Source organism: Neophocaena asiaeorientalis, unplaced genomic scaffold (genome assembly GCF_003031525.2).
Source record: "Neophocaena asiaeorientalis asiaeorientalis breed wild unplaced genomic scaffold, Neophocaena_asiaeorientalis_V1.1 scaffold24, whole genome shotgun sequence".
Classification (NCBI taxonomy): Eukaryota; Metazoa; Chordata; class Mammalia; order Artiodactyla; family Phocoenidae; genus Neophocaena; species Neophocaena asiaeorientalis.
In genome coordinates this window covers 6,531,720-6,556,880 of record NW_020185317.1, presented here as the reverse complement: position 1 = coordinate 6,556,880, position 25,161 = coordinate 6,531,720, and the positions used below count along the sequence as shown (strand labels likewise).

Below are 25,161 nucleotides of genomic sequence, written 5' to 3'. Positions count from 1 at the left end.
TAATTTGTCCATGACTCTTTTTTTACTCTAGTCGCTAATACTGACCTTCAGATCCCTTAACAACAAGAGAGATTTATAATTAGGCAGAATTCACTTGGAAAAGAAATCCATTGCTGCTGACTTTAGGCAGTTATTTTTCTAAGAATGTGAATTATTGTGAGGCTCAAATTATATAAGTGAAAGAAGTCTTTAAATAATGAGGCACTGCAAAAACCTTAGTTATTTTTTGTTTAATAGATCAGAACATGTAGAAATCATCTATGAATAGGAATAACACTGTTTGGGGCCATTTCCCATTAAGAAAATGTACTGCTTTCTAAGATTTCATTGTCCTTCACCCTAAATTGACATTAATTAAATATTGTTCATCAGTAAAACTTACCAAGCTCAGTACCAACCAGTGGGTGGGTCTCTCCAGTTTTGTTTTTTTTTTGAAGTATAGTTAATTTACAATGTTGTGTTAATGGGTCTCTCTAAATATAACCAAAAACAACATAGAAAAAAATTGAGAAATTTATTCACTTAAAACTATATTATGTAAAAATAAATTCAGATGATAAATGCCACACTGTTAAAAATTATTATTATTGGGCTTCCCTGGTGGCGCAGTGTTTGAGAGTCCGCCTGCCGATGCAGGGGACGCGGGTTCGTGCCCCGGTCCGGGAAGATCCCACATGCCGCGGAGCGGCTGGACCCGTGAGCCATGGCCGCTGAGCCTGCGCGTCCGGAGCCTGTGCTCCGCAACGGGAGAGGCCACAACAGTGAGAGGCCCGCGTACTGCAAAAAAAAAAAAAAAAAAAAAAAAAAAAAATTAAATATAAAAAAAAAAAAAAAAAAAAAAAAAAAAAAAAAAATTATTATTATTGTTATGTGATAGACAAGAATTAAGATTTATATCTTAAGAAGAGTTCTTACATATTAAGAAAAAGGCAAAGACTCCAATAGAAAAATAGCAAAACTACAAACAGTCCATATAGAAAAGAAAAAATACAAATGGCCAATAATAAATACATACGTAATAAAATAATTATCAGGCTTACTAAAAATCAAGTAATAAAAAGTTAAAAACAATGAGGAACCATTCTCACATTTCATATCAACAAAGATTAAAAATGAAAATACCCAGGGGGATTTGGGGAAGATGACAGAAGTAGAGACAGCAGAGTTTTTGGATATTCCAGAAAACCTATATAAGAATGGACAGAAGAGCTAGAGAGTAAAACCAAAAACCCATGGACAACATTTACAACAAAACTAGATGGCAATATACAAATGTGTGGGAACAAACCACCAATAGCCTCAAACCTGCAAGAGATGGGAAGCTGTGCAAGAGAAAATCAAGGGAGACCAAGAGGACTTGACCAACAAGACAATCCCCAAACAACTGCCAACAAGTAATCACTGAAAACTCCAGTAACCCGATTTGAGATCAACTGCTTAGAGGAGGAGGTGGCACAGTGAGAGTGATCCCTCCAGGTGGAGCGGTTTATTTTGTCATTGACATTGTTTAGAATTGCCAGTGGAGGCTGATAATATAAAGCCGACCAAGTTTCAGTAGCTCATTTTGTAAAATTTTCTATAGACAATGTGACCCTTTTGGATCAAGCCACTAATCTCTACTGGCTACTGTTAGATTCATTCAACAATTAACTAACTCATTCATTCATTCAGTATTCTTTTCTCTAGGAGTTAGGGGATGAGAATTCAAAGATGAGAAAACTAAATACCTGCTGCCTTGGGATCTCAAGATCTAGTATGTAAACAACACAACAAAAAGCTATAATGTGGTTATAGTTACACTTTGCTACAGTAAAGATTATACTGTACATGTCACTAGGATAAATTAATCAGATTAAAAGTAGTCACATTAAAGAGCAGATAGTTGGATTCTAAACAAATAATATACTATAATATGGTATAATATGTTAAGATCACAAATCTGGAGTCATGCAGCTCTAAATTCTAATTCTGAACACTTACTAGCTGTGTAAACTTGGGTAAATTATCTAGGCTTTCTCTGTCTCCATTTCTTCAAATAGGGAAAACAGTAATAATACTTCAGAGTGTTATTAAGGATTAAATAAATTCAGTAATACTCTGGGACCTTAGCATTGTCTCTGATACATTGTGTATACTGGAAAATGTACATTTTTATTACTATTGAATGGATCTAATGAAATCTAAATTAGCTGGAGGGAAAGGCATGGGCAGACACATGGATATTTCACTGATCAATGAGAACCAACATGAAGAAATTGATGAAATTTACCTTGAAAGAGTGTAAAAAAGAAGAGAGGGGGGAAACTGACAGCAAGCATCTATGTGACAATACTGCACTGGACCTGCTTGATATAATAAAATAATTCTTAAAAAAAAATTAACACCTGTTATTTAAGAATGAAGATTCATTAATTACAAATGATATTGAACAGCTCCATACAGTCTCTGCATTTATTTACTTCCTGAAATAAGAATGGCATCAGCATCCTGTTGTCCCACACATACACCAATACTGGAAATCAGGAATTCCTTAAAGAGGACCATGTTGGTAATCAGTGTAAGAGCTGAGTAGATTTACCCTCCTGAACTCTAGGATGTGCCCTAGCAATTTGTGCACATAATCATATTTTTGTAAAATCTACAAAGATAAGCTATTTTAACTGTAATCAGTTAAGATCACTTTCCATCTGACTTCCTCTTTGTCACACTTTCCCTCATGGTCCCGTAGTGTTGGAGAGGCCACAGGCATTTTGGGGGTCCAATTAAGAAGCTGAGTTGGGGATACATTTATTTTTGACTTGGCGTGGTATATTTATGTGGTTCACAGTCCATTCCACATATAGTTAAGATACTGCTAGCAGGCCTAGTGTAGGGATAGCTTCCAGAAATACACCTACCCAGAGTACTGACTTGACCCAGCATCATAACACAAAGGTTCAAGACTAAAATTTATTTATTAACATGAACATATCCAATGTGTCTTGTAATGAAAATATATAGGTAGTGAAGAAAATACAAGATTTGAAATGTATGAAACCAGAAACTAGTCTGTGGAAAATTCTTCCAGTCATCAGCTGTGTGCAACTGAATGGGAGCATTAGGTTCTCGCTGATGCCTAGTCAAAATATATATTGATAGAAGTTCTCTTCTGTCAGCAATGTTCCATGAGACAGTGCACACAACTGTAAATACACCATACATTCTTTTCGTTTTTCGGTGGGAAGCACATTAAATAGAATCATCAGTTACCTCTGCTTATAGAATACAATTTGTAACAGTAGTAAAAACAGGAAGTACTTCAGGGTGTGAAAATGCTTGCTTTATGCATATCAATGTATTGGATTATATTTTAGCATATCTGTTTTTGTTTTGTTTTGTTTTTGCGGTACGCGGGCCTCTCACTGCTGTGGCCTCTCCCGTTGCGGAGCACAGGCTCCGGATGCACAGGCTCAGCGGCCATGGCTCACGGGCCCAGCCACTCCGCGGCATGTGGGATCTTCCCAGATCGGGGCACGCACCCGTGTCCCCTGCATCGGCAGGCGGACTCTCAACCACTGCGCCACCAGGGAAGCCCAGCATATCTGTTTTATCTTATTCTGATAGTCTGGTGCTTTCAGAGCAAACAAAATGCAAAATTCCACCAATGCAGCAAAATTGCTTGAAAAAGCTAGTATTCCAATAACAAAACTACTGTGCACATATGCATCAGTCAGCATATAAAGTACAAATGCAAAGCTCAATATGAAAGTGCAGCCCTTTAAAATGCACTTAAATTGCTCTTCTTTATGCCTTAATTTTAGGTTAGTTTTGTATATTTTTCATAATTATTGATCATACCAAAATTCAAATATAACATGAAAAAAGTATGCTAGTAGAAGCCAAAAACATTAACTTTAAAAAGATTGGTTAAAACTGGGTTGAAAAAAAATTCTATATTTATGGCATTTGTCCGTTTTTTATATTTAAATTTACTACTTCTTTGATTCTAAGTAAATACTAACACACATACCAAATTTTTATTTTTGATTTCATAGTCTTTTTCTTATAGAAGACCTCTCAAATTGAATAAGTTTCAGGACCCACAGAATCTGGAAGTACCCCTGTGTAAGGACAAAAACGAAATGGATAATAATCACATTCATGATGACTTAGGTAGGAAAGTGGAAATTACTGTAAAACATTTGAATGACAGCACAGTTGCTCATGTCATGGTATTCAGAGCTATAAGTGAATCTGAAAAGTACGTAGTTTAAAGTTTTTATTATAAAGTATTTGAGATTTAGAAAAAGTAAGCAACTTGCTTGGTTACACAACTAGCAGGCACAAGAATGGGCTTGGAATCCAGGTTGAACTGCAACGTAAACCCCATGTTCCTGGGCCTGGAACACGCGGGGCTGTGGAGCCAGGGTCGACTTGGGGGCAGGGGAAAGCCTGCATTCTGCACGTGCACAGATGGTCCCACTCGCAGAAGCATCCCGCACTTGGTTCTTTCTCTGCCGTCATCTTCTTGAAATTCTTAGTAAATTTTGAAAAAAGTGGTCCACATTTTCCTTTTGCGCTGGGCCCTGCAAATTACGTGGCCAGTTCTGTGTAGAACAAGTGTTGCCCGTTACAATGGCCCCCGTAGGGCTGAAACGGTAAACCTTTACTCTGCCTGGATGTCACTAGTCGTGGGCTGCCTCAAGAAGGACATGACCTAAGGTGAGGAGACTCTCTGCAGCTGAGACCCAACCCGAAGATGGGGACAGCTGGGCAATGAGACTTCCCAAGGGAGATCAGGGTATCACCTCCATGACCACCACTGGAGCCATTTATTCCATGTTGTGTTAAGATCTTATCACAAGACTTTAAAGATAACTTTAGTTGCCCAATTTTCTCCTTCCTCATTGTAAGTATGTAAAGATTTCCAGAGGCTAAGTCATTTTCCAAAGTCACTTAATTTCTTAGTGAGAAAGTTTCTTAGTGAGACAACTCAAATTTGTTTGAAAAGTATTCTTTCAAAATTATGTTAACTGTACTTTAACTTTAAAACTTTAACATTAATTCCATGCATTCAAGAAAAAAGACAAGGACTAATTTTCTACAGGGGTTTTAATATGCCAACCACTCCCACAGTAGCCAGTACAAAGAGACAATTTGTCTTTTTAAGTCAAATTTCACTCACATTCCAAATAGACTCTCAGAGAAGGACATATTTTAGGAAGATCTTGAATTTAGGGGATTCTAGAAACAAACCAGTAATCTTGGTTATAAATTAGGAAATAAACCACTGGTAGCTATCGTATATAAAGTGAAAGACCCAATGCAAACAATATTTTGGCATACCAATGTTATTTCTGATGGTCTGGGGTAGGTAAGCGCAATCATAATCATGACGATCATCACCCAGCCCTCCCCACTTCTCTTACCCTGCTCACTTTCTCCATAGCACTTATTTCTTTCTAACTTACTATTCACATTTGTTATTTTCATTGCCTGTCTCCTCCCTCTACAACATAAGCTCTATGAGGTCAGTGCTTTCTGTCAGTTTTGGTCACTATTGTATCCCCAGTATAAAGAAGAGTGGCTAACCGACAAGAGGTGCTCTAAAATAAGTTGTTGAATGAATGAATGATTAAGTCCATAGAAATTTATAGAATTGTGACTAAAAATATAAAGTCCCTAAATTCACATTTGCATAATTAGCAAAGGCCAAGTGCCGTTATACTATAGCTTAACAAAAATTAACATGGAGATGATAACGTAATACTCATACCCTTAAACACCCCACGTTATGAAAATTACAGCATATATCCGTTTGAAGTTCAGCTTGTTTGTGAATGATTTAACTCTACTCAGGATCATGTTTTTGTTGCAATCTAAAGTGTATCTTAAATATCTGAGCAAAGTATGGAGAAGTTATTCTGATTTTCTTTTTAAATAGAGTAAAACCTAGAGAATAGTATCATGTGCTAGTAATAAAACTTTGTTTCTGTTTTGCTGATCAGAATATGATTAAGATCTTATCTTTTGCTGAGACATAGGTGGGGGTGGAAGGGCGGGGGAGAGTGAAGAAAGAAATGCTAAAGAGAAAAAGATATAGTCAGGCTAACATTAACACTGAAAGTACATATTTGGTATGAAGCTTATATCCAAACATTACAACCTCTTTATCAAAAGGTATTTATTCAAGAAATGTAATTAGATAAGCTTACAATTAGGTGAAGAAAAAAAGAAGGCAAATGAAAGTTAGACATGGAGCAGCTCTTGACTCTTGTAAACAGGGGTTTCCCATTCTAATAGATCATGTTCTTAAGAAAAATTCATTTACTTTTTTCATCTTCTTCTCTCCTCATCTGCCCCTCTATGGCAGCAAGGGTGAAAAATAGTGTATGGCAATATTATGAAAGTTGGACTAGAATTTGGCAAACTAATAATGCTGGAAGCCCACTATAACTTCATTGTCTATAGAATAAAATTTTCTATAATGTGGATTTATTCAAGACTCAAAGGACATTTAGTTTTGAAATATGAACATGTTCATGAGAGACTTACACCACACTCAGTACATTCTGAGTTATGGCCTTGAGGCTTTGGAAGAAAATTCCTAGAGTATTACTAGAATTGAGCATAAATAATGCTTAACTATTTCAGTTGATCCATGTAAATTACCTTCATTTTGTTGCCATTTAAATTTCCTCTTACTCTCAAATGGATTCTAACTAGTAGAATAAATTCAACTGAGTATGCTTTAGGGTTTGAGCCAGATGTCCACAAACATTAGTGTACATCAGAATCATCTGAGATGACTGATAAAAATGGAAATTCTTAGGCCCCTTCCCCAGAGATTCGTAAATAATAGGACTGGAGGTGTGGTCCACATACTAAGAAACATTGGAACAAACACCTGTGAATTCCAAGCTTTTGCTAGAGTTAGAAATAGTGTTAGAAACACTATTATATAGCAAAGATAAGGAACAGTTAATAGATAAAAATATTATTAAGTATGACTTTTCATAATATATCCTCTAATACTTCTAGGTAAATGAAGAATATTTCATACCTTCTACCAATTGCATCCTCCTAACCAGGAAAAGTGCCAATTCAAGGTTGTTCTCCTACAAACTCAAAAGAAACATCTGCGTACTAATAAATGCCAGAACAGAAATGATTGGGTAATTTCCTTCTTAGTCTACCAAGCAGACTAATCCTCAGAGAACCTAGACTGGGCACTTGAAAAAGCACTTAAGGGCTTGACTCTGGGCCACTGGACTTTGGCCAAGGCAAATCTGTCTGCTTTCCTCCTCAGAAGAGGCAGTTGTGTTTGTAGTTTAGGAAAGGAAATCACTGATGCCCAGTAGAAAGCCTCCCAGAATTCCAAAAGTACAGTTCTGCTTCAGGCCGAATGCAGAACATCACTGAGCATATGAAAAACGGATCTCAGGACCAGAGTAAGTCAGCATTGGTCCTGAGAGCTACTTTACATGAGGTTGCTCTAGTCTCCTGCCCTGAGAAATCCTCACTCAACCAGCACAAGTATTCCCAGGATGTATGTCAGAATAGTTCATGGGTAACATTCAAGGACTATAATAAATAAATTCTAGATTTCAATCAAAAAGGACAAATATCTGGGTTTTCTCCAAGTCATCCCAGGTGAAAATGTGCTCCTGTAAGACAGTTCTGTACTATAATATCTTACTATCTTGTGTTCGTTAGAAAATAAAGTTCTCCAAATGACTTAGCACACAAGAAACCTTCCCCAAAAGAACTTCTAAACAAAGCCATCTTTCAAAGGGCATCTTTCTCATCCAAATTTAAAGTCTTTTCTTCATCCAGACTCTTTCACACACAAGATTGACTGCAACAAAACGGTATGTTTGAACAATATTTTACGTATAAAACCAGTCTGGACTACACTTGTCTAATCTATAGTCCCTTCCTGTTTTTCCAAATTCAGATTATTCTCTTCACTCATGGGGTCTCTGTGAATACTAGACCAAGCTAGGCAGTCAGGTCAGAAATAAGCCCAGAAATCTAGAAAAAGCTAATAAGGTTGTACTGAAGGTATGTGTGTGTGTGTTCACCGAAAGACATGTATGAAAACAGCCATACCGGAGCTTATTCCTAATAGCCAAAAACCATTAGCCACCCAAATGTGTATCAACAACAGAATGGATAAATAAATTTATGGTTATAATTATACAGCAATGAGAATCAATGATCTATAATTATATGCAGTTAAGTGAAAACCTTGCAAACATAACGTTGAGCAAAAGAGGTTAATATCATGTTGTTGGTACATACTCTGTATTTCTATTTCTGTAAAGTTCAAACTCAGGGGAAATTAATCTATAGTGTTCTAAATCAAAATAATGGTTAACTTGAGGGAGAAGGAGAAAAGAGATGGGTTGGATGTTGGCACAGAGGGGCCTTCTGGGTTGTTAAATGGTTTCATTTACTTATCTGGCTCCTGACTACATGGGTCTGTTCACTCTGAGAAAATTTATTGTGTGTATTGTACATAAAAGATATAACACTTTTCTATATGTACATTATACTTCAATAAAATGTTCATTTAAAAAATCCTATCATGTTGTGTAACCTCTGAGGAAAATAACATAAAAGTGGACTAAAGGAGATGAGAGGTAAGGGCAGGGAAGGGTTGTACCAGGGAAAGCTAGAAGAAAAAAGGAATAAGATGGAAGAAATATCTCAGAAAGTGACTGCCAGGCTTCTTAAGGGGGAAGGTATGGGAACTGAGGATAAAACCTAAACCAAAATGCTTTGAGAACACCAAAGATCAAGCCTCCAAAAACCGCCAAGCTAGTTTCTCCCTTAATAAGAAAACACATGTCAAAAATCAAATGCAACCAAGAAAAATAAATGGCATTGTCTTCCCTGACTAATGATTTAAAAAAAATAGTGAGCTGCTTAGCTCATACCATGCAATCTCCCCAGAAATCAGCTGTCCTTTCAATTTAGATGAGATAGATAAAGCATAAAGAAGGAGAAAGATAAAATATAAAAGGGGAATCAATTTTTTTAAGGAAGAAAATATAACTTTGAAGCATGAGTTACTTTAAGCATAATACCATAATTTTTTCAACTTGAAAAATCAAAAACATCTATATACCCAAAACCATAACTGGAAGTAAGAAAGATTTTAAGAAATTTGGGGAAATATCTGCAACTTATTTGAAAGGCAAAGAGTCAATACAGGTAATTTGCTAAGAATACTCACAAACCAATAAAAATGTTTTAACAGAAAAATAGACAAAGGACACCATCAGGCATGTCACAAAAGAATACAAGTAAATGAAAAATGAATCATTCTCAATGCGTATCAAAATAATTATAGCATTTTGCAATTATAAAATTGGCAGGGGCTTTTATACATATTAATAACCAGTGTTGGTACAATGCAGAGATATGATGGAGATATAAATATTAAAACCATCTTGGAGGACAGTCAATCAAACTGAATCAAAACACTGTATACTGTACATACCAAGTTCAAGCTTGACCCTCAGCAATCTTCAAAGAGAATCAGGAAGAGGTGGTTATGTATGAACAGTGATGACAGCGACTCTAGGATCCAGAAGCTTGTTGGGCTGTTCTTGGGTATAACACCAATGAGGAAGCAGATGGCTGGGCTTTTAGGGACTTTTGATACATCAGGAGCTGGCTCATGAGGAGGCTAAAAATGAAGAAAAATATTCATGACAAACGGACCCAAAAGGACCAGCAGCAAAATGACAAAAAAACCTCTCCTATCTTGAAAATAGTCTCTAATATTATTTTAATCTAAATATCTCTTACCACATCTTAATTATCACAGTCAGACTCTCAAGGAAATCTGTATTCAAATTTGGCAAAACACTAGTTGTGTTCCCTTTGCACCATTTTCCTAAAGAATAAAGCTGCTGTGGGCCTTTTCTCCTATTTACAACAAAGAGAATATAATCAGTGTTTTAAAAATAATTTTTTTAATGAAAAAGATACTTTCAACTATGAAAAATAAAAAGAATTAACTGTTTTAAAACAAAACCAAAGCAACAAAAACAAGCAAAAAGAATCCTTCACATATAATACATGTTCCAAGTTAGACACTGAGTTTTGGGGATATTCTGGGTTTTTTAAATTTCTATGTTGTTGTGTTGTTTTGTTTTTTCCTATCGTGTTTTACTTTTAGAGTAACCACTGAGTTAAGCTACATAATATGACAGTTACTGTGCACTGTCTCTGACTGCAGGGCACAGGTTCTGTAGTTAAACTGCTTGGGTTCAATTCCCAGCTCTTCTGCTAATAAGCTGCATAACTTTGGGCAATTTAAATTTTTTCTCTGTGCATCCATTTCCTCCTCTGTAAAATTAGGAAAATAATAGTAACATACCTGCAATGTTTTGTGAAAATTAAATATCGCTGCATAAACACTAAGGATAATTATTGAGGCAGTAAAAGTGCTACATAGTGTCTGTCATTACATTTATATCTCTTAGCTGTTTCCACTATTACAGATAAAAAGCATAGAGCATGATTTGTTGGTGATAACATTTCCAAGAACTCAAACCAGAAAAGCATATGTAAGTAACAAGAACTAGTACTAAACAGAGAAACGATAGAGGAGTGATGTCAGCAAGATGGTGGAATAGGATGCCCCAGAGCCTTCTCCCTCCCACAGAAACACTGATTCAATAACACACGGACCAATTCCCTTTATGAGAAATCCAGACACAGTTAAGAGGTTCCTGTACCCCAGGTAAGCACAAAATCAGCCACACTGAAGCCAGTAAGAAAAGTCATGGCACTCTCTTTCCATAATCCCTCTCCCTGGCACAGCACCACAAAATTGGGAGGAAACTCCCGTCTCCTGGCTTTTCCCTGGGAAGGAAAACAGAAGACTAGACCACACATCTAACATTCTGACTTTTCAGAGAGGCTTCCATGGGATTGGCTTCTGCCTCACCTGTCATGGAGTGTTAATGGAACCCCAGCTACCCTAGGCGGGCCACTGGGAACGAAAAAGCTGGGTGGCACATTGATGCTCCAGAGGACCCACAGTACAGCAGACAGAGGCGAATACAGCTCAGCAGCCTCTCTCTCTGGAGGAAGAGAAGAGTGGAGCACGTGATCAATTTTCCAGCTTTTTGAGAGCCGCCCAAGGCCCTGGTTTCTGCATAGCCCAACTCAGGGCTCTGACAGGACCCAGCATACTATGGATGACACTATAATAGAAAACTACAAGCCAATATTCCTGATGTATAGATACATAACTCCTCCACAAAATACTAGCCAACCAAATTAAATAGCACATGAAAAGAATCATTCACTATGATTAAGTAGAATTTATCCTAGGGATGCCAGGATGGTTCGGTATATATTTTTATACATTATCAATTGCTATGGTATACCATATTAACAGAACACAGGGTAAAAATCACATGATCACCTAATAGATGCAGAAAAAGCATCCGACAAAATTCAACACCATTTCAAGGTAAAAACACTCCATAAACTAGGAATAGAAGGAAATTACCTCAACATAAAAAAGACCAAATATGAAAAGCCCACAGCTAACATCATACTCAGTGGTTGAATACTGAAAGCTTTTCCTCTATGATCAGGAACAAATCAAGGTTGTCTACTCTTGCTAGTTGCATTCAACACAATACTGGAAGTCCTAGCCAGAGAAATTACGAAAGAAAAAGAATAGGCATCCAAATTGGAAAAAAAGATTTAAACTGTCTCTATACACAGATGATAAGTAGAAAACACTAAAGATTCCATTAAAAAACTGTTAGAACTAATAAACGAATTCAACAAAGAAGCAGGATACAAAATCAACATACAAAAATCATCTGTATTTCTCTGCATTAACAACTAATAATCTGAAAAGGAAATTTAAAAAATAAACCCATTTACAATAGCATCCACAAGAATAAAATACTTAGAAATAAACCAAGAAAGCAAAAGCTTGTACAATGAAAACTATAAAACTTTGCTGAAATAAATCAGTAGGATGCAAATACATGGAAACACATCTGTGTTCATAGACTGGAAGACTTAATATTGTTTAAATGTCCATATTACTCAAAGTGATCTACAGGTTCAATGTAATTAATCTCTTTCAAAAACCCAATGATCCTTTATTGCAAAAATAGAAAAAATAACCCTAAAATTTATGGGGAGCCACAAAAGACCCCAATAGCCAAAACAACGTTGAAAAAGAACAAAACTGGAGTCCTTACACTTCCAACAGGATAGTAATCTTTAAAGTATTCACTAATTTAAGATGAACTCTTGCCTGTACAGTGCAGGGGTGCATACTGTCAGTGTTTTATGGCATTACCCTTCTTCCTTCTGAGCTACTCTAGCCAATCAGTGCCTCTTGTGATTGGCTTATCTGGGTTTTACTCCAGTCTTGTAGTCATCCAGTGTCTTTAAGATAGCTTTATAGATCTCTTTTCTGAAACATTATGTGTTGTTTCCATAATATGACTCTCAGAGGATATCTTAATTTATTTCCCAGTTCTCAGAGGAAGCTACTTGAGGTAACTCTCAAAAGCAGTCAATATATGATATAACACATTAATATTATTAACATGTAATGGAAAATTAATGGATCAATTAATCAGTCAATAAATCTGTGGAGGGAAAATCTAAGCCATAAAACTATACTCAGAAGTACACATCATGAACAGAACCACGTTCATAACATTTTGCCTTTTCTATGCATTGGTATTTGCTCCCTCAAATTGGACTTCAAATCATATAGTTTTATCATTAAAATCAAATAGCTTGCCACTCAGATAAGAAGATCCATCAATCCCCCATTGTATGTTACTAATATTAATGTTTTACAGAATTTGCATTTTCATTCTTCAGTTTTCTACAGGGTTCAGTGGTGCCCTATTTTCTTCCACATCAAATATAATCATCAACTTTCCTCACCATATATCCTCATTATTCTCTGAAATACAACACAGCTTTTGAAACTGAAGCTTAGAGAGGTGCATTGTCTTGCCCAAGGTTAAACAGCTAGTAATCAGTAGATCCAGGATTCAAATACAGCTCTAGCCAACACCAAGACCTTCTTTTCACTGTATATAATATGCCTCACAAACAAACATGCCTTATGGGATCCTACTTCACTGTGTTCATTCTTGACTGAAAACCCATCTGTTCAAATTTCACCCATCCTTTATGGTCCAACTCAAACTTTGCTGCCTTCCTTTCAAAGATACATATTTTTTTGTGAGAAACATCATTACTATAATGCTGAAAAATGTTAAACTGCAATATAATATTAACTTTAAAATATGCTTTCAAACATAAAATACAAAGTGGAAAATTTGATAACTCAATGGAACAGGATGAACTTGATGATGAGAGGAAGGGACAATGGATAAGGGAAGGGGGCTGCAGAGAGGAACCTATCAGTTGATCCTGGAGATTCTGGGAAAGTGGGACACAGATGTCTCAGTTCCCAGCAGCTTCCAGAGGAAGTAGGATGGAGCAGCCTGACCAGTCCAAGTCCTCCAATCTTATACTCATGGAGACAGAGCGCCAAATGGAGACACCAGAATAGATCAGCCAAGGAAAATAAGTGAATAATATGAGCTTGCCTTACGTATTTTGATGGGTTGGTTAGAAGGGCAGATAATAGAAACACAGTGAGCCCCTGAATGGATCAGGAAAATGTCATCACTCAGGGAGAGAAAGGTAAAGAAAAAAGCAGCATAGGAATGCTGCAGCCGAGTGAGTGGTAATCAATCCTTTTCTATTTGGTAAGAGGAATAGAGGGCAGAAGAATATTAGAAGTTTAGAGGAAGGAGAAGAAAGTGAGGTGGATATGTCAGAGAATTAACACAGCCTTTTCTGAAGGGCCAGATTTATCTTCATTGGTTTGGAGGGAGAAAAAAGAAAGGTGGGTAAGGAAGATAAAAAGGAAAGAGAGGGAAGGAAAACAAAACAAAGGTGAAGGAAGGAAGGAAGTGGGGAGGGGGGAGGAGGGAGGCATAAGAAGGTATTTATCTTGCAATTTTTCATATGTTCTAACATTGAACTGTAGGATTCATAACAATACTGCTTCTCATAACTTACAAGAATTCCAGGTTTCTTGAGAACTGTGTTCATGCTTTTTTTCTCTATTCAAATAATTCAGCAGACCACAATAGAGCCACAAAGAAGCAATATTTTATAAAGGGTGTTACTTCCTTGCTATTACCCACTCCATACACAGAAACTTTATTGTGACAGTTAGATAAAATCTACACCTGGAAGAGGTGCTTTAAATCAAAACTCAGATGGATTATTTAAGATGATGAAGCTCAAACTATGGTATGCTTACTATATGTGTTTTATTCTAAGGTTAATTTAGGAATGCTTAATTTTTCTAAAAAACTAAATAATGTATAGTTGGGAATCAATATGAACTTTTTCTTTCTCCTCACCAATTAAGACAGGTTCAACTCCTAGCCAAGGTAGAGTTTTCTCTTAGGACATCTAAGGAGAATGCCTATTCCTCGGCTTCCCAAGAAGCTCCTCTGTGTGTACCACTCTGTCTAGTGCAATATGGGCCTTGTGGAATGTCAACTCCGCCACTGGACTAGAGTTTTTAGTCTCAGACATTCTTTAAGACATTTCTCAATCTTAAATATTTATGAGTTGATCTATTTCAATATTAGCTTTCTCTAAAAATCTAATGTCCCAAAGATTTATGCATTTTTCCCAATTTCTCTAGAGATGTATTCTTTTTCTCTGATTATTCTTTCCTTCCTTCCATTGGATATATTTTAATCTTTCATATCTTAACTGTAATATGGTAAAGGAATATTTTTAGAAACAATTTTTCTAGGAAGAATAGTTCACCACATGATAGAGTCAAAGTTGAAACTGTATTTTCCTTATTGATGACATTACAACTTATGTTTAGTATATTTCCTTTTGCTGGAGAAACGTATGCCATGTACTATTTAACTATTTCATAGCTAATATTGTGGAAACCACAAAAGCACTTAGCTTAACAATGAAAACAAATTAGACTTCAATGAGTAGAATTCTGTTGATACTGCTGATTTTACTTATGGATCATTGCAAATACTTATGATAATATATTTGGTTATTTTAAACAGAATACATCATTTTATTTCTGAAAGAAATTTTTAATCTTTCTAAACAAAAAGTATATCATTTGAAACTTTCCAATCATTCATAAATACCTGAAAAATCCATTTCTAATCCAGAAATATAATCCAAATTATACCAGGTCACACGTTAGTTAATTACACATTAGTTCTAGTTTGGTACCTTTGATTCATGTAATAATTTATTGAAAGACCTGTCCCAGCTATGTCAGAGCTGAGACTGGAAACTGTAGCAAATGGAAGCAGGTGATATCCCCGATAGCACTTAGCTACATGCTTTGGCTACAAGAAGCTAAGGAACCACATAGAAAGGAAACTGAAGCTGCCCACATTTGGGCTTTAGTTATATACAGACACATGATAGACTGCAGTATGGGGATGTGGTAAAATGTAATCAAAGCCAAATAACAGGCCGATAGAGAACAAGGCTAGTCTTAGAGAAAACTCAGCATAAATGGTAAATAATTTTGTACAATGTACCAGATTTAGCAAAACATCTCCTTGGTGAGAGAGACTGACAGCTGAAGATAAAACCTTAAGCAATGTTTGAATGCAACAGCCTTAAGCAATGTTTGAATTCAACAGATCCAGCCTTCTGGACTGGAGAAGGCTGCCTGTGATCCTTGAGAAAGAGAAAACTATGGCGCAAACCTAAAACAATTCAATTGCTTCTTCCTTTTTTTTTTTTTCTTTTGAGCTCTTGAATGTCTGAACACACATTTAATTCTTCTTCTTTTTTTTTGGCTGTGTTGGATCTTCGTTGCTGCGTACAGGCTTTCTCTAGATGCAGAGAGCGGGGGCTACTCTTTGTTGTGGTATGAGGGCTTCTCCCTGCGGTGGCTTCTCTTGTTGAGGAGCAGAGGCTCTAGGCGCGCGGGTTTCAGTAGTTGTGGCTCGCGGGCTCTAGAGCACAGGCTCAGTAGCTGTGACTCACGGGCTTAGTTGCTCCGCGGCATGTGGAATATTCCCGGACCAGGGCTCGAACCCGTGTCTCCTGCATTGGCAGGTGGATTCTTAACCACTGCACCACAAGGGAAGTCTCTCAATTGCTTCTTAACTGAAGAAGAAAGCAATTCATCAAATCAATTCTTCTGAGGAGTAATAACTTCTCCTCCACTTCCAAACAAAACAAAAAAGCAAGACTGGGATGGAGGAAATGTTTCTCTGCCAGTTGGATAAAAGATCAACCTCAATCCAAGACAGGTAGAATACTGAGGAGATCCAAGCACAGTAGCAGAGAAGCAGTCTTTGCACCCTAACAAGAGGCCTATGCAGGTTGTGGCTCCTGTGCAAATGGGCCAAGGAGTGCTGACAGCATCACAGATGGTGAAAGAAGCATCAAAGTGAAGAGCAGAGTGATGGACAACAGTCCAGAGAGATGGCAGGTACAAAAGTAGAGGTGCAGGACTGTGGAATGAATTAAAGAAGAGATAAGAAATGCACCTTCTCTGAGAAATCCCAAACAGCCAAAAAAAAAAGAAGAGAGAAAAAATATTTGGCAGCTGATGGCTCTTTACCTAACAGTCTTATTTAGTGCCCACAAACCAGTGTGTAATTTTGCATACTAATATATGAATATGTTAATAGGAGCTATGTACCCCATTCTCTCTCCCCAAAAGAAGCTCTGTGGTTAAATAGGATTGTGAAACAAGCACCTATAACCCTATTCAAGATTCACAATACATATTAGAGTCAGAAAATTCCACAGTACAATTTATCTGCCCAAAAGATGCTGTTTTCGCAACATACTTACTGTCACACTGAGGATTACATGACATATCGGTTAAGGAATCCTAGTTTGAAATTTTTAAGTTTTAAAATGCAAGTAACCCAATGCATGGAACAATGATAGGTTCTGAAAATATATTTGATGAATATTCAAAACCTTTAAAATCAATACATATTCTAATTTTTCTAGGAGTAAAAATAATTGTTATAATTTACTTGGAAATATTTTACTCCCAAAATTGTTTAAGCTGCACTTTTAAAAACAACATTTTTTAGCTAGTTCTTACTATTTGAGCTCCAAAATATCAGAAAAAGGGAATGTATGTATTCAATCTATGAAATGTCACAATTTCTAACCTAATAGCATTTTTAAGTTTTGGTTTTATCAATGTCACAAATTAGTAGTTTTCATTCTCAAGATATAGCTGTGTATGCCACAATTTATGTTTGTACAACGAAGTCTGACATTTCAGAGAAGTTTCCCTTATCTACAGCTATTTCAATGTTTTAAAAAATTGGAGAAGAAACAGATGTTAAATGGTGAAATATATTCTAAACTATTTCAAAAATATTTGGCAGCAAGTGCTGGAGCATTAGTAGAAGAACAGCTCTGTATAAATGGCCAGTTTATTTTGCATGTACTTTTCTTGAAAGAAAAATAATTTTAAAAGAGACAAAGGAGAATTATTGATGTGTATTATATAAACATTTATTAATATGGAAAACAGCTTTTAGTATTATATTTCATGATTTTGAGTCTCTATAAAACTCTATATACATACTCATAAATACAATATATTTAAAATTTTTCAAGTTCCTTCTGCTTATTACAACCTGTGATTTTTTTTTAATTAGCCCTGATGATTTTACCCTTCCTTCCTAACTTTTAATTTCTACTACAGCTTTTAAACTAATCCTTGCTCAAAAAATAGACTACTCCAATATTGCTCTACATTAATTTCTGAAAGATTCTTGTGGTCGAGTAATAACTCAAGCTTCTGGGCATATCTGGTCATTTTGTGTAATATGTTCATTTTACTCTTGGTCGTCAAGCTATGTTTGTACATCACTAAATAGCTTTAAACTATCTTTAATGCTATTTTAGTGGATAGACTAAAAGATGATTCCACTAAAAAGATGGTTGTTATAATATTTCAAAGAATTTGGGGCAAAAAAGCATTAGTTGGCTTAACTCAAAGTTTTTTAATGAATTTTTTCTTAACCATTTGTCCCAGGGATAGCCAACTCTGTAGTTTTCTTTGGCATGCCAAGAACAATTTTATTAAAACAAACTTTCAGGGAATGAAGCTAGCAATATATAGGATAAGCATATACTATTCCAGATTATTTTTCCTTTTGCTAAAATTCTCTAATATGGCTGCTGAAATTGATATCGTTTTACCACTAGTTGCAATCATTTACCAAAATAGCCAAAATTCAGAGATTGTCTATATTTCATATCAAAAGAAGGTAGCAATTTTAAAGTTCAATTAATGAACCTGTCGTTAATGCAAAGCTTAAATGCTTTTCCAGTTGGCCTTGAAGTTTAACGTTGTCTATGATGTGGCCAAACTCCAGCAACTGACTAATTTATGAATAAGCAGTAGACTGGTTACAGTTTCCCATGGTAATTCAAGATCCAAAGTTTCTTTATTCAAAAATAATCCAGAACTCATTAGACAATTTTAGCATATTTGAAGTACAAATAAATTATCTTTGTCTTTATCCCAGCATTCCAAATTTAGGTTTATAAGTAGTCCTTTTATCTGTGATCCCCCTGATTGGATACTCCTGCTTAATTATTTAATTAAAAATAAAAAAATTCAAATTACAAAGACATTACTCAATCACTAGCTGTCAGCTGGATTAAGGTCATTGTAGCTACCTTTATATCATCATGTACATGAGTATGGTTGTAAAAGTAGAGGAAAGAACAGCATGTTTCACTTCTGGCCTGCAGCCAAGCCACATCTTCCAATGAAAATATATACTATATGAAAAGAATGAACAATATTCAAGATACTTAGGGTGCTAGGGAACAGGAACACATAGCAGCAGCAGCTCCCACTTACATATAGGGAGCTCTCACTGTGCAGAGTACATATCCTAGAGCTTTGGCCATGTTAACTCATATAATTCACACAGCAAACCTATGAAGTTGGTACTATATTACCCCATTTTACAGATGAGGACTAAAATGCAGAGAGATTAAGTAACATGCTAAGATCATACAGTTGGTAAAAGGAGGAGCTGTGATTAAAATCCAGACAATTTGACTTCATAACCCACACTCCAAACCAAGTTGATGAAGCTTACTCAGGCTATTCTGCAATTTTAGAGATTGATATTTTAGCTAACTGCCCCAAAGTTTTTGTCCAAACAATTTAGAGTCACTTTAGCTAGAAGCTTCAATAGAGTGGCTAAACTTGCGGATATGATTTCCTGCAAACTTCTTCCCTCCCCTACTTGTAGAGCACTCCTACTTTCTCTACTTTTCTCCTTCATTGAAAGAATAAATATCCCTCTTACTTTCCAAGACTAACTAAAGGTTCCACTTCAGCACTTAATTCCATCCCCTACCTTTTTAGGGGTAAAACCATACCCTTTTAAAGACCATGACACGTAACTGTCCTCACACTGCTGCACAGCATTTTTTCCTCCACTCAAGACTATAACATATTCACATCTCTACTTCCTTTGATAAAATAAATCTTCCCTCAACCCCTCTAGAGCTACTATCCCATCTTCACTCCTTTACCTCATGCAATTTTTATTTTAACTAAGGAAAGGTGGCTAAAGCAGGGCCAAATTAGTCACCATGATTTAGTCAGAGGCCAAAAAGAAATCACAATACAAATTGTTCAACTGCTTTGATATAAAGAGATCAAGACTTGGAGCCAGAAATCTACTCTGCTTAATGGTGTGAATTCTGGACATCAGTCACCTGCAAAATACGGACAATGATACCTACCCCCATTATGCTCTTGGGAGAATTACATGTGACCAAGTGTGAGAAAACCCCTCAAACTCATCTTGGAACACAATAAATAATTAGGAAATATTTGTTGAATAAGAATTATAAGTAATAATTAAGTGAAAATTATTTTATATTAAAAAACAAGGAATGAGATCAGAATGGATAAAAAGGAGAGAGCACTTGTATGTGAGGGAGAGAGACAGAGGTCAAAATGGAGAAAGAATGAACAAGATTGTGTAAGCACTAATCCCCAGAAGGTGCTTTGGAATTCATTCATTCAGCAAATATTTATAGAGCACATACTATGTTCCAGGAGGGGTTCTTGGCACCTGGGATTCATCAATAAACTAAGCAAAGAGAGTCTCTCTACGTCTGCTTTTGTCTACTCCAACAAATTAATCCTACTAAAGAACCACCACGTTATTTCATTGTTTGAAAGTCTTCAGCAGAACTTTATTGTCTACTTAATAAATTCCAAACCCCTTAGCCTGTCTTTCAATGTCTTTTATTAATTTTTTTAAACTCCAATCTATTTCTTACTATTTCAGCTTTTCCCCTACATGTACTCTCAGGAGGCATAAAAATAAGATTTTAAAGGGACTCTAGAGCTCTTCTAGAGTTTTGAAATTGAAGCATATTTGAGTGTAGCTGGGACATCTAAGAGACTTGAGGAGAGGGTGGAGTTGCAGAAGATGGGGCTGCGAAAGAAAACTGGACTAGAGCCAGATTATAAAGGACATTATAAGCCACGCTAAGAAGTTTGAGTTTGTTCTTAAAGGCAACTGGGCACTGTTTTAACAAAGGAGTGACATGATCAGATCTGTGTTTTCCAAAGGTAATTCTGGAGGCCATGGTAGAGTAAATTTGAAGAGGAGATGTCTAGTGGCATGGAAGGCAGCCAAGAGTATTGCAATAATAATGAGAGACGGTGTTAGCTAAATTATACAGTGGAGCTGATGGAGTGAAGGATTAAAGAAACATTTCAGAGTTATTCTCAATGAGGTCAGGGGAAAGGTGGCAGAATGATTTAATGGTTATGTGGCTCTGGAGTCAGACTGCCCTTGTCTGAACCCTGTCTTCCACACCTCTTAGACACATGACTTAGGTCAAGTTAACACTGAGATTCATTTTTCTCATCTGTAGGGTAGAGATAACCAAAGTATCTATCTCCACAGATGCTGTGAAAATTAAAGTCAATAATTCACACCAATTTCTTGGCACCATACCTGGCTTATTAAGGGCTCTATAAATTGTATCCCTAGAATGTAGCAATGCATCATTCAGCCTTTAGGTCTCCCTTTCAGCTTTCTGTCTTCAAATTTGTTAAATTTTCCTCATATTCCCTACATAATGCATTTTTATCTCTATTGGATCATTCTTCATGCCATCTCTTTCACTCTGGTTTCCATCTACCAAAATCCAACTTAATGCCAGAGTCTATGGTTTAATCATCTTTGAATCCCCAGCACTTAAGTTAATTAGGCTGGAATTAAATTTGTTCAAAGTTCTCTGAAAACCTCTCCCAACATGATTTTTCCAGTCCCTGAACTTTCATAGTACTTTATATCATCCTTGACTCTTACCACACACAGTCTTGCATTTGAGGACTTGATGTAAGTAACTAATCTCCCCTCATTGCTCCACGAGTCATTTCCCCACTCCAACTTTTCTGGGGCTCTACACATGATCAGATTGGTGTCTTAGTCCAATGCGTAACTATTTAATGATTTTCTCATTCACTCAATGACAAATAATTCCAAGGAAGCCACCAACTAGATTATAAACTCATTATTGCCATAAACTGACTGTCTTTGTAGTCAATACTTACATTTAATGTTTCATTATCTTGGAACCTGTTGCTGGAGAAGTACTAGAAGGTGCTCATTAAGTAGTCTTGAGTTCACAACATTTGATCTTCTGTTGACCGTCCTTGGGTATTTCATGATTCTCACACAATCTTTCCAAAAAGTAAAACTCAAGTCTTCTCAATTAGGATAATTTTAACTTTTAGGCACATGGTCTGCTATAATTTAACAGAAATGATTGTTGTTTGTCCAGCTTGGGTCACATTACATTTCATTGTGTGGGAAGGCATCTGAATGTTTCACAAACAGCAGTTATAAGGGGTGTAAATATTGGTTGGCTTATACTTAGTTTAGAAACTCAAGGCTGCTATGGCCAGTGATCTAAACCAGCATCACTTAAAGATCTTGGGCAGGGCTTTCAAATGTCTTGGGAAGGCAGTCAGCGTAACACATGTGCCATCCACATTTCCAAGTCTGGGGATATGAGCAAAAAGGAAATCTGCCTGAGCATGCTCAGGGCAGACAGTATACCCAGGCCACTTCTCCTGTCCTCTGGTGTTGTGCTCCCACCTGGGGCCTTGAGAGCACTCCCACACTGCCTGCTGCCATTCCAGGCCCTGCGGCACAGAACTACCCCTGACATTACACCAGAATCAGGCTGCCTCTGCTTGTCACCAGAAGCCAAGAGACAGTATTCTACTGCATTCGAACCAAATGCTGCTGAGGGATGCCAGGAAAAATGTGAAACTGGAGCCAATTTGGGAAGTAAACCAACTCACAGATTCTTGCTCAACCTAGCAACAAAACCCTATCATTTGAAAGCATCAGTACACACTCTTTTCATTCCAAAGACACCATAATAGCTCTGTATCTTACAGACTTTATGCTGCTACCTGCAAATAGTTGTTATGCTTATTCATCAAATGCAAAAAGAAAGTATCTGCATACTGCATCCTATGTCTTTTCCCAAGGGATAGCCCTAAGATTGTAAAGGACAAAAGTGATGCATCACTCCCACTTCCACCAATCAGAAAACAACCTAGTCAGGTTCTTTCCCATGTATTAGAAGCATATGCTTCTGATCCAAACACTTTGGTTGGTAGGAGTCAAAGAATCAAAACATAAATTCCAAATGTTGATTAAGAGAATATGCAATGAAGTTAAACAGTTAAAATCCAAATGTTAAAAGTCTAGTTCAAATACATATTTCATGCAAGTCAAAAATTTGCATTCCCCAATTAATTATTAAAACAGTCAAATTTGTGTAGTCATTTCCCATTCTTTCCAGTGTGCAAAAAAACTTATAAGATAATTTTAATGCCATCTGTAATTTTACTTTTCTCCATCTAAATGGACACCTTCTTTTCCCCAACTTCAATCCCAAAATCTCTTTGATGCTGGAATTCTGTTCTGAAACCCACTATTATTTGGATAAGTGTTTGAAAAATGCCAATATTTTCACAAAACAAACCAAATTTATATTGCCCATGATATAACTATTTGTACATAAAAAGTGTCACTGCCAGGCTTCCCCAGTGGCGCAGTGGTTAAGAATCTGCCTGCCAATGCAGGGGTCACGGGTCCGAGCCCTGGTCTGGGAAGATCCCACAAGCTGCGGAGCAACTAAGCCCGTGCACCACAACTACTGAGCCTGAGCTCTAGAGCCTATGAGCCACAACGACTGAACCCACATGCCACAACTACTGAAGCCTGTGTACCTAGAGCCCGTGCTCCACAACAAGAAAATCCACCACAACGAGAAGCCTGCGCACCACAACAATGAATAGTCCCTGCTCGCCACAACTAGGAAAACCCGCATGCAGCAACGAAGACCCAACGCAGCCAAAAATAAATAAATAAAAAGTTTACAATAACAAAATAAAATTGTTTGTAAAGCTGGTTTGGTGGTGCTGAACTCTCTCAGCTTTTGCTTGTCTGTAAAGGTTTTAATTTCTCCATCAAATCTGAATGAGATCCTTGCTGCATAATCTTCGTTGTAGGATTTTCTCCTTCATCCCTTTAAATATGTCCTGCCAGTCCCTTCTGGCTTGCAGAGTTTCTGCTGAAAGATCAGCTGTTAACCTTATGGGGATTCCCTTGTGTGTTATTTGTTGTTTTTCCCTTGCTGCTTTTAATATGTTTTCTTTGTATTTAATTTTTGACAGTTTGATTAATATGTGTCTTGGCGTGTTTCTCCTTAGATTTATTCTGTATGGGACTCTCTGTGCTTCCTGGACTTGATTAACTATTTCCTTTCCCATATTAGGGAAGTTTGCAACTATAGACTCTTCAAATATTTTCTCAGACCCTTTGTTTTCCTCCTCTTCTTCTGGAACCCCTATAATTTGAATGTTGGTGCATTTAACGTTGTCCCAGAGGTCTCTGAGACTGTCCTCAGTTCTTTTCATTCTTTTTTCTTTATTCTGCTCTGCAGTAGTTATTTCCACTACTTTATCTTCCAGGTCACTTATCCATTCTTCTGCCTCAGTTATTCTGCTATTGATCCCTTCTAGAGTATTTTTAATTTCATTTATTGTGTTGTTCATTGTTGCTTGTTTCATCTTTAGTTCTTCTAGGTCCTTGTTAAATGTTTCTTGCATTTTGTCTATTCTATTTCCAAGATTTTGGATCATCTTTACTATCATTATTCTGAATTCTTTTTCAGGTAGACTTCCTATTTCCTATACATTTGTTATGTCGTGTGGTTTTTTATCTTACTCCTTCATCTGCTGTTTTTTTCTGTCTTCTCATTTTGTTTGGGGTCTCCTTTTTGCAGGCTGCAGGTTCGTAGTTCCCGTTGTTTTTGGTGTCTGTCCCCAGTGGCTAAGGTTGGTTCAGTGGGTTGTGTAGGCTTCCTGGTGGAGGGGACTAGTGCCTGTGTTCTGGTGGATGAGGCTGGATCTTGTCTTTCTGGTGGGCAGGTCCACGTCTGGTGGTGTGTTTTGGGGTGTCTGTGGACTTATTATGATTTTAGGCAGCCTCTCTGCTAATGGGTGGGGTTGTGTTCCTGTCTTGCTAGTTGTTTGGCATAGGGTGTCCAGCACTGTAGCTTGCTGGTCGTTGAGTGAAGCTGGGTGTTGAGACAGAGATCTCTGGGAGATTTTCGCCATGTGATATTATGTGGAGCTGGGAGGTCTCTTGTGGACCAGTGTCCTGAAGTTGGCTTTTTTTTTTATGGATAGAACCCTAGGACAAATGGTGAAAGCAAAGCTATACAGACAAAAGCTCACACAGAGGCATACACATACACACTTACACAAAGAGGAAAATAGCAGCGCTTTTAATCCCCTCTCCTCGCGCACCAAGAAACAAAGAGGGAAGAAAAAGTCTCTTGCCTCTTCGGCAGGTCCAGACTTTTTCCCGGACTCCCTCCCGGCTAGCCATGGTGCAGGCTGTGTTCACGCCGCAGTCCTCTCCCGGCGCTCCGACCGAAGCCGGAGCCTCAGCTCCCAGCCCGGCCCGCCCCGGCGGGTGAGCAGACAATCCTCTCGGCCTGGTGAATGCTGGTCGGCACTGATCCTCTGTG

At 37.1% G+C, this 25,161-nt stretch overlaps 1 protein-coding gene across 2 annotated transcripts in view; it reads right to left on the bottom strand.

Annotated features, from left to right (window-relative positions):
• The window catches only part of COL5A2 (collagen type V alpha 2 chain), a 355,847-nt gene that overhangs the window by 169,201 nt on the left and 161,485 nt on the right, over positions 1-25,161 (bottom strand). For both annotated transcript variants that reach the window (XM_024733644.1, XM_024733645.1), the window contains one exon: positions 9,488-9,676. The gene's annotated coding sequence lies outside the window, so the exon portion shown is untranslated. The remainder of the gene's footprint in view (positions 1-9,487; positions 9,677-25,161) is intronic.